At 42.1% G+C, this 8,525-nt stretch overlaps 1 pseudogene; it reads right to left on the bottom strand.

Moving 5' to 3' along the window:
• Positions 1-638: 638 nt before the first annotated feature.
• LOC149124439 (vomeronasal type-1 receptor 90-like) lies at positions 639-1,608 on the bottom strand (annotated as a pseudogene).
• Between the last annotated feature and the right edge of the window lie 6,917 nt (positions 1,609-8,525).

Genomic DNA, 8,525 nt, shown 5'->3' with positions numbered 1-8,525 from the left:
TTGCAGGGTCTTAGTCCACCTGAACAAGGATGGACTGGGCCCAAGGAAAGGTAAGTGCGCCACTTGCCCGTTTCCCAGCCTCGCGATCCTGGAGATAATCAGACATAGCGGGGAGCCAAGTCAAGCAAGAACTTGTTTATTGCATGCATAGCAAAGCCTTTTAAAGCACAAAACTGCAGAGTCATTGGGGCAGGGCATAAGGACCAACCAATCACTTAAATGGTCATTTTATGGGGCGATTTTTACAGGACTAGCCACATGTCTGTACACTCGTCATCAGTTGTTGTCACTTCCCCTGATGCTGCGCAGCCAGTCACTGTTAGTGGCAAACAACTTTGTGTTCTGCCGACCTTACTTCCTTTGGGCGCCATCTTTGAATTGCCTCATGTGCCTAATTTCCCCGCACTCCATAGGCTCTATGTTCTTGGTGTCCTACACTCAATTTCTCTGAATTAGTCCCCTGAGAATGTGGTTCTTCCTTTGTTTTTCTGGATCCTTTCTGTGGCTGAGGACAATGTAGCTACCCCTATTCCACCATCTTGAATCTCCCCTATATCTGCATTTCAGTGAACTTGGTGCATTCTATAAGCAATCATTATGCATTTAGAAGTCAAAGTATTTGCTCAGGTAAAGACATGTTATTTATTCCTGAACAAACAAACATTTTCCTTCTCCCACATGAATTTGAAAAGCTTGATCATTCGTTTTTCACTACTGATGAGCAACAAAGGACCAATTGTGGCATAGCCATTGCTCACCAACAGCTGAACACAGAGGTGAACTGGGTCATTTTTCCACCACACCCCTGAGAATGAGAACACAATGCAGTCCATCAAGTACAGGAGCACAAAGACACCCATGAGCATCAGGATGGTCTGGGTGGCCCTGTGCTCTGGGGAGGCTCTTGCAGAGAATCTCGTGCTGTGAAGGTGTTGGGACTGCCTCTTGTGCCTGCACAGGAGAGTCACCATGTACCCACTTGAGAGGGCCATGAGCCCTACAAGGGAGACATCCCTTAATATCCACAATATGTAAAATGTGTACCTGGGTAAGTAGCTCAGGGGGCAAAGAGAGCAGGATTTAGTGACAAACATAAGACTGTGGGATGTACAATTTTTGGTGGCTACAGTAGAGATTAAGAGACGAGCACTGATGGACAAATTGAATACCCATAGGAAGAGAAACCCACACATGTTGTGCTGTGAGGATGTGTGCTTGAACTTTGCCAACCAGGAGCTCCTGGGGCTGAGGGTGATGGCCTGGAGGACACTCAGCAGGCAGGTGTTGCTCAGGGAGAGGCTCCACGTCACCTGGTATGAGTAGATGACAACTTTACAGGTGATGTCATCCCATAACTCCCGAGACTCAAAAATGTCTGTGGCTATGACCCCCCATAGCGATCAGCATCCCCAGGTGGATGAGGGCCAGGTGCCCAATGGTCAGGTCGGTGGGCCTGGGCCTGTGCTTGAGAAAGAACCAAAGGACGTGGAAGAGAAGAAGGAAGGCATTGGCTATGATCCCAGTGCTGACTTCAGGATAAAAAACATTCCTTACGGCAATAAAACTGGAAAATAAATCTTTTTGCTCATTTTTAGAGGAGAAAAACATAGAGTAAGTCTGTGGAAAAAGTAAGAAAAAATGGTTAATCTCAAATATTACTGCATGTATCAGTTGTGACTATAACTACTCTGTTCATGGAGGTACCTGGATTAATCCCTGTGCATCCCTTTTCACATGGGAATACTTCAGTCTACCTCAGAGTATCTTGGAAGCCACTGTGTTCCTAGCTGCACACCTGCCCTTCGTGATTGGAGTATACAGTCCTGTCTGGACTCCCACAGGACCTGGACAATAAAGTGGCCACTATATTAAAGGTGTTTCATGATTTTTACCTTACTTTTAGTTTCACCTGAAGGGCAGAGAGTTCCTTCCCTTCGCATCTTCAGAATCCTCATAAAGTTCTGGATCCATAGTAGGAGTGAACTCTCATAAGAATTTTAGGAAAATAGGAATGAGACCTTCACATGCAGTAAGTAGCCTTATCTACTAGCCTATAGTAGCCTTATCCATAGCCTATCTATGCATGGAACTGTCTTATGTCACTGTTCGGTTTATTTTCAGTTATTTCCAGAGAAATTTTCTTAATGCTTTAGAGTTAACATAAAGGTAGGTTAGTGTACACTCTGAATTTCATTGTATGACCTGACATTTACTAAGTGTGTGACCTTCAGCTGTCACTCAACATGTGATGCCCTGTATGGGTAAGCGTGTCACTTACTAGAGATGCTGTGTGTGCAATATGTGTGTGACCAGGTGTATGTCCTGTTAAATACGTGTGTGAACAGGTGCAGGGAACAGTGGGCTCTGCAGAAACGATGGCCACTGCTGTCCCTGTGATGGTCTCCTGCTGAGCTCACCTTGAGAGAGCACTGTCCTCTCATAAGTTTTTAATAGAAAGCTTTTATTTAATAAATATAAATTTCACAAGTGCACCTTTTGGATTATAGTGGTCGTCCTCTCATAATTAGCCTGCTCTGTCCCTGCCTACAGGAGCAGGGGAAGTGAGCACCACAGTAGAAGGCTCTGTACACCCTCTGATCCATGGTTCCTTCTGTTCCCTTCCGGCCTCTAGAAACCACAGTGGTTATGTTCCCAGTCTAAGTAGACAGATGATCCGTTTTCTACAGAAGTGATGATGGGACACAGCTCTAAGCAGTATTTTGTGTCTTTCTTGTACCTAAAAAGAAACTCAACTATTTACTGTATATCTATTTCACCTAAGCTAGGCAAAATACCCTGATAGTGTTTTAAAATAGTATTTAATAAAAATAATTCTGTAATCAACACACAATTATTCTTAGGTGTTGAAATTTAACTGAAAAGTGATCTTTGTTAAATATAAGAGTGGAATAAGAGAGGGAGGAGATGTGCAATTTGGGACATGCTCCCTCAGACTTACCCCAATTGGTAGAGTTAGAAACGTGCCAGGATATTCTAATCCAATCCCATCAAGGTAGCATGTACCAATGCCATCTCACTAGTCCAAGTGATCAATTTCTGTTCACAATTGATCATAATGATAGGATTAAGAGTTAAAGGGATCACATAAACAAGACTAGTGTCTGCTAATACTAACTGATAGAATAAAAAAGGGAGAGAACGATCCAACATGGGAAGCGAGATACACAGCAGACCCATAGAATGGCAGATGTCCTAAACAGCACTCTGGCCTCAGAATCAGCCCTTGAGGCATTTGGATCTGGCTGAAGAGCCCATGAGAGTATTTTAGGCATGGAAAGCCAAGACACTCTGGCAAAAAAAAAAAAAAAAAAAAAAAAAAAAAACTAAATGAGAGATCTCTGTGAGTGAGATCCCAGTGGGAAGAACAGGCCATCAAAGAAGGAGGTACCTTTTTCTGAAGGGAGGAGAGAACTTCCACTTTGACTACTAACTTGTCTAAATAAGATTAGAGTTGGCGAACTCAAAAGGCTTCCATAGCGTTGGCAGCTCATGACAAGAGCCTAGGGTGATTACTGATGCCATAAACAAGAGTGTCAATTTGTTAAGTCAACAACAGAGTCACTGTAGGATCTCTGTCCTTAATGTGTTGTACAATGTGAATTAATGCTATAACTAGTACTCAAACAGTATTTTACACTTTGTGTATTTCTGTGTGGGTGCAAACTGTGGAAGTCTTTACTTAATATATGCTAAATTGATCTTCTGTATATAAAGATTATTGAAAATGAATCTTGATGTGAATGGAATGGGAGAGGGTGGCGGTAGAGGAGAGGGTTGCAGGTGGGAGGGAAGTTATGGGGTGGGGGGAAGCCATTGTAATCCATAAGCTGTACTTTGGAAATTTATAAAATAAAAGTTAAAAAAATAAAAAGAATTCAATGTAATGCTTTAGAAGATTTCATAACAATTAGTAGGAAAGGAAAATCTCCTTTTTGTCTCCATCTCTCTGTAACCCTTCCTTTCAAATAAATTAACCTTTAAAAACCATGAGAGTTCTATACTTCGTTTTTCTTATTTTGAAATATTTTAGGATTTCCATTAAGTTATTGGAAATAGGTATAAATGTCTAAAAACTTGACATATGACTTTTTAAATTTTGAACTACATATATATGAAATGTCTTTAAAACTTAAAGTGCATATTAAAAATGTGTAGATTTCAAAATATTCTGTTTAACCAAGATATGATTACCTTTTAATTCTGTGGTCCTCACACACTTTGAAGTTCTCTTGTGTGTGCTGTGCTTGAATTCAGATTTAAAAATATAACTGTATCTAAGTATGGATATATAATATTAGAATACTGATCTGCCAGCTTCCTCATCATTGGTAAGTTGGGGATGGTGGACAACATAAGTTGAGTGTTTGTCAGGGGCATGTGTAAGAAAAGGCAGGACAGACAATGCCACAAAGTAGGGATCATATCAGGAAATACCATTCTCATGGATCATTCTTCAAACCACTGGAAAAGCCTTACTTTGCCTATGGACAAAATTCCCCAGAAGGAGCTGGAAGACATCTCCTTCTTTCTCAGGGTATTGATCAGGAAGAGGACACATTTGGATGTATCCAGGGCACCCACTGACGGTGTCTCTGTGGAGGATCAGGAGAGATGGCTGAAGACAGGAGTGCTCTCCTCCAGCTGTGTCCATACCGTGCTGAGTGCACACTGCTGCTGTCATTGCCAGATGTCTACATTTTTATTTTATGCACTTATTGAAAGGAAGCTAAATATAGCTAGTATCTGGTACTGTGTTATTTTATGAGAAAACATTCCTTAAGGTGTGAACATTTCAGAAAACGAAGGCTAAGTGGGCAGGTTAGGAGAACAGAACATGCACAGAATAAGAAATGTCTGCAAGAAATCAGGATTTCACTGAATACTCACCACCGGGCATTGGCAGAACTGATCGTGAAGGCTGATGCTCCTTGAGCAAATTAGTGATATTAAGACTCTGTGCTACCCCAGTAAATAGCAGTCACTTTTGACACTGCATTTACCCTAGTCAGGCAGTCTTACCACACTGCACCATCAGATGGGCCAGGCACAAGGGATTACTGATCATGTCAATGCACCCGAGCCAGTGGACAGGAGAGAAGTGGCAGTGGTAACAGGACAAGGAAAACCCTCTGCAGACCCCAGTGTGGGCTTTGTGCCTAGGAATTTGTGGGTGAACAAAGACAGGGTGAGGGAGGAAGAGAGGGAGGGCGTGTCAGTTCTGTCACCTGGAGCATAAGAGTGGTCCTGCATCTCTCTCAGGACTGAGTTAATGGATGTAAACTAGGATTTATGTCTGCTCCTTGCAATGTGCCTTGGATACATGAGAAAGCCCACCTTTGTTTTTGTAACCATAGTTTGTCTTCACCACATGGTCAACATAAAAGCACTCTGGTGGGTGGCACTGACTACACGTGGTGCGTGTATGTTAGGGACTGTGTGTGTATGGAGCAGCATGTTCTATTTGTGGACAACTCGAGCTGGAGGGTTATGAGGAGATCTATGGACAAAGAGCTGACAGCAGCCAGCAGAGGCACAGTTCCCCCAAAGTATCCTCCTAACAAAAAAAGAGTGATTACTTCTCATTTTACGTTTCTAGTAAATGCAAGATACACATACAGCAGGCACATTTCTTGTATCACCAGCATATCAAATGGAGGGGGATGTAAATCAAGCAAGGACATCAAGGTATATGAAATTTATCTCTTTCTAGAATTTGCTCCCAATGAAAGGTTTCCTCAGTATTTATTATCAGTGATACACGAGGACTTTTTCATGGATAGAGTAGTTATTAGGACACTTATTTCTGACATACTGTTCTTCTGAAATTCAGAGAAAGGGAGAATTATGTCCCATCTCCATCACTCCATTGTCTGTTCAGTGTAGTGGCAGCCTCATTTCCTCATCCTCTAGTTTGGACTTGCTGCACAGCCCGAGAGCTGACTTCATCAATCTGAACTGTGTGAAATTGCAGCCAGGACAAGAAAGCCCTCTGTGAGAACACACTGGGAGGAAGTAGAGAGAGAACTTTTCCTGGTGTTGCTTTGATCAAACATTCCCATTTGCTAAAAAAGGCTTAAGGTACTTTTCAGGACAAACTTTAAAGTGGTGTAAAATGACAGCTCAGTGTCCTGCAGATGAAAGAATAAAGCTGATAACTGAATGGAAACTGAGAATTCCACTTGTCCTACGTGGGGTGTGGTTAGAAATGAGAACTGTTGTAGTAAGAAAATGGTTGGAAAATGTGTGCTTCATCAGGAGATAAACCAAGCCAGTGGATATCATTTCATGGAAAGAAATGAATGTGAAACTGAAATTGATCAGTTGACTGTTTCATATGGAAAAATGTGCTAATTTTATGGGTTCCAAATTAAAAGAGCAAATATCCCAAGAAGTAAATGCTCCCACTGGATCACAGAGAACACTGCTGAGCTGTGGAGGACTGTTGGAGCCCATGTCTCCTCTGAGGCTGCTGCAAACCTCACTGTAGCCACATTTGCACCCATTCACACCCTGCCTAGGAACCACCACACCCTGATTGCCCATCCATGGAATAAAGAGCCACTTACCCAGGATAACAGCCGGGGGATTCCATGCACCTGAGAGCACCCTTCAGGGTTTTAAGGAAAAGACTCTCTGATCTCATCTCTCTATGGATTATCATTTTGGTGTCTGGGGAAAGGTGACAGATCCCACTGGAAAGCACAGAACACAGAGTCCCCAGTGGAACATGTCATCTATCTCTCCATTTTCCTCTATTAACTCCTGGATAATAGCAATCTGGGGAGAGCTGAGCTCAAAACTTTCTTCTGAGTTTCCTGACATTTGTGTGAGGGTCAGAAAGGGCCCAGCCCTGTAGACAACACCAACTTCTCCCAGTTTTATCCTAGAGCACCTTAGTCCAAACCACTCCACACTGCAGTGCCCCTTCCCCTGGCTGAGAGACCCCTGGTGTCCTCCATGACTTCCCTGATGCTGAGGGTCCTCTCCTTACAGGGTGAGGGGTGACCAGGTCCAGGCATCCATTCATACACACAGCACCTGGTTTCTGTGTGGCATTAGTCATATATTCTATGATGTCTGTGACTTCGTAGCTGGCTGAGTTAGCTTTTACTCAGTCACTTGCCAGCAATCATTATTAGAAACCTACATTAGCTTATTTTTGAAAGTTGGGACAGTTTTTTCTGGTTCTCTGCTTTTGAAAAGGTAAAATGGCTTTATCCCTAACTGTGTCATACATGGCTGATACCAGATTCCTCAGGGCAGGACTTTGATGGAGCAGTGAGCATCAGGACATCTGTGCCACCTGAGCACCAAAGTGCACCTGTTCCACTCACTCATAGCCTTTGGGCACTCTGGATGAAGTTTATTTTTAAGGGTATTTTATTTATTTGAAAGGCAGAGAGAGAAAGATCTTACATTTGATGGATCACTCACCAGATGCTCGCAATAGCTTAGGCTGGGTGGGGCAGAAGCCAGCAGGTGGAACTCAGTCCATGTCTCCTGCATGGGTAGCAGGGTTCCACTTGCATGTCCTGTCACCTGCCGCTACTACTGCATGTGGAAATCCAGTTTTCCCAGCACCATTTGTTGAAGAGACTGTCCTTGCTCCAAAGATTGGTGTAAGCCCCTTGGTGAAATATTGCTTGGCTGTAGATACTTGGGTTGACTTCTGGTGATTAGATTCTGTTTCATTGGTCTAGACATACGTTTTTATACCAATACCAGGCTGTTTTGATTATAACTGTCTTGTAGTGTACCTTGAAATCGGGTATTATATGCCTCTGGCCTTGTTTTTGTTGTATAAGATTGCTTTAGCTATTCAAGGTCCCTGTGTTTCCATTTGAATTTTGGCATCATTTTTTCTAGATCTGAGAAGAATGTCTTTGGTATTTTGATTGGTATCACATTGAATCTGTAAATTGCTTTTGGAAGAATGGACATTTTGATGATATTGATTCTTCCAATCCATGAACATGGAATATTTTTTCATGTTTTTCTGTATCTTCCTCTCTTTCTTTCTTTAATATTTTTAATTCTCATTGTAGAGATCTTTGACATCCTTGGTTGAATTTATTCTAAAGTAATTGATTTTTTTGTAGCTATTGTGAGTGGGATTGATCTTAGAAGTTCTTTTTCAGCTGTGGCATTGTCTGTGTATAGAAAGGCTTTTGATTTTGTGTATTGACTTTATATCTTTACTTTTCCAAAATCTTCTTGAGTTCCAATAGTTTCTTGTTGGAGTCTTTTTGACTCCCCTGTATATAGAATCATGTCATCTGCAAATAGGGGTAGTTTTACTTCCTCCTTCCCAATTTGTATACCTTTGAATTTTTTATTGGCTAATGGCTCTAGCCAAATACTAGGCTGAGCGTGAGAGTGAGAGTGAGAGTGAGCATCCATGTCTGGTTCCAGATCTCAGTGGGAATTCTTGCAACATTTCCCTGTTTGCTAGGATGTTGATTGTGGGTTTGTCATAAATTGCCTTGATTATGTTGAAGAATGTT

The sequence above is a fragment of the Oryctolagus cuniculus genome, chromosome 10 (assembly GCF_051225735.1).
Source record: "Oryctolagus cuniculus isolate XC-2025 breed Fujian yellow rabbit chromosome 10, ASM5122573v1, whole genome shotgun sequence".
Classification (NCBI taxonomy): Eukaryota; Metazoa; Chordata; class Mammalia; order Lagomorpha; family Leporidae; genus Oryctolagus; species Oryctolagus cuniculus.
The sequence above is the reverse complement of the archived record's forward strand: the minus strand, read 5'-3'. Positions and strand labels throughout refer to the sequence as shown.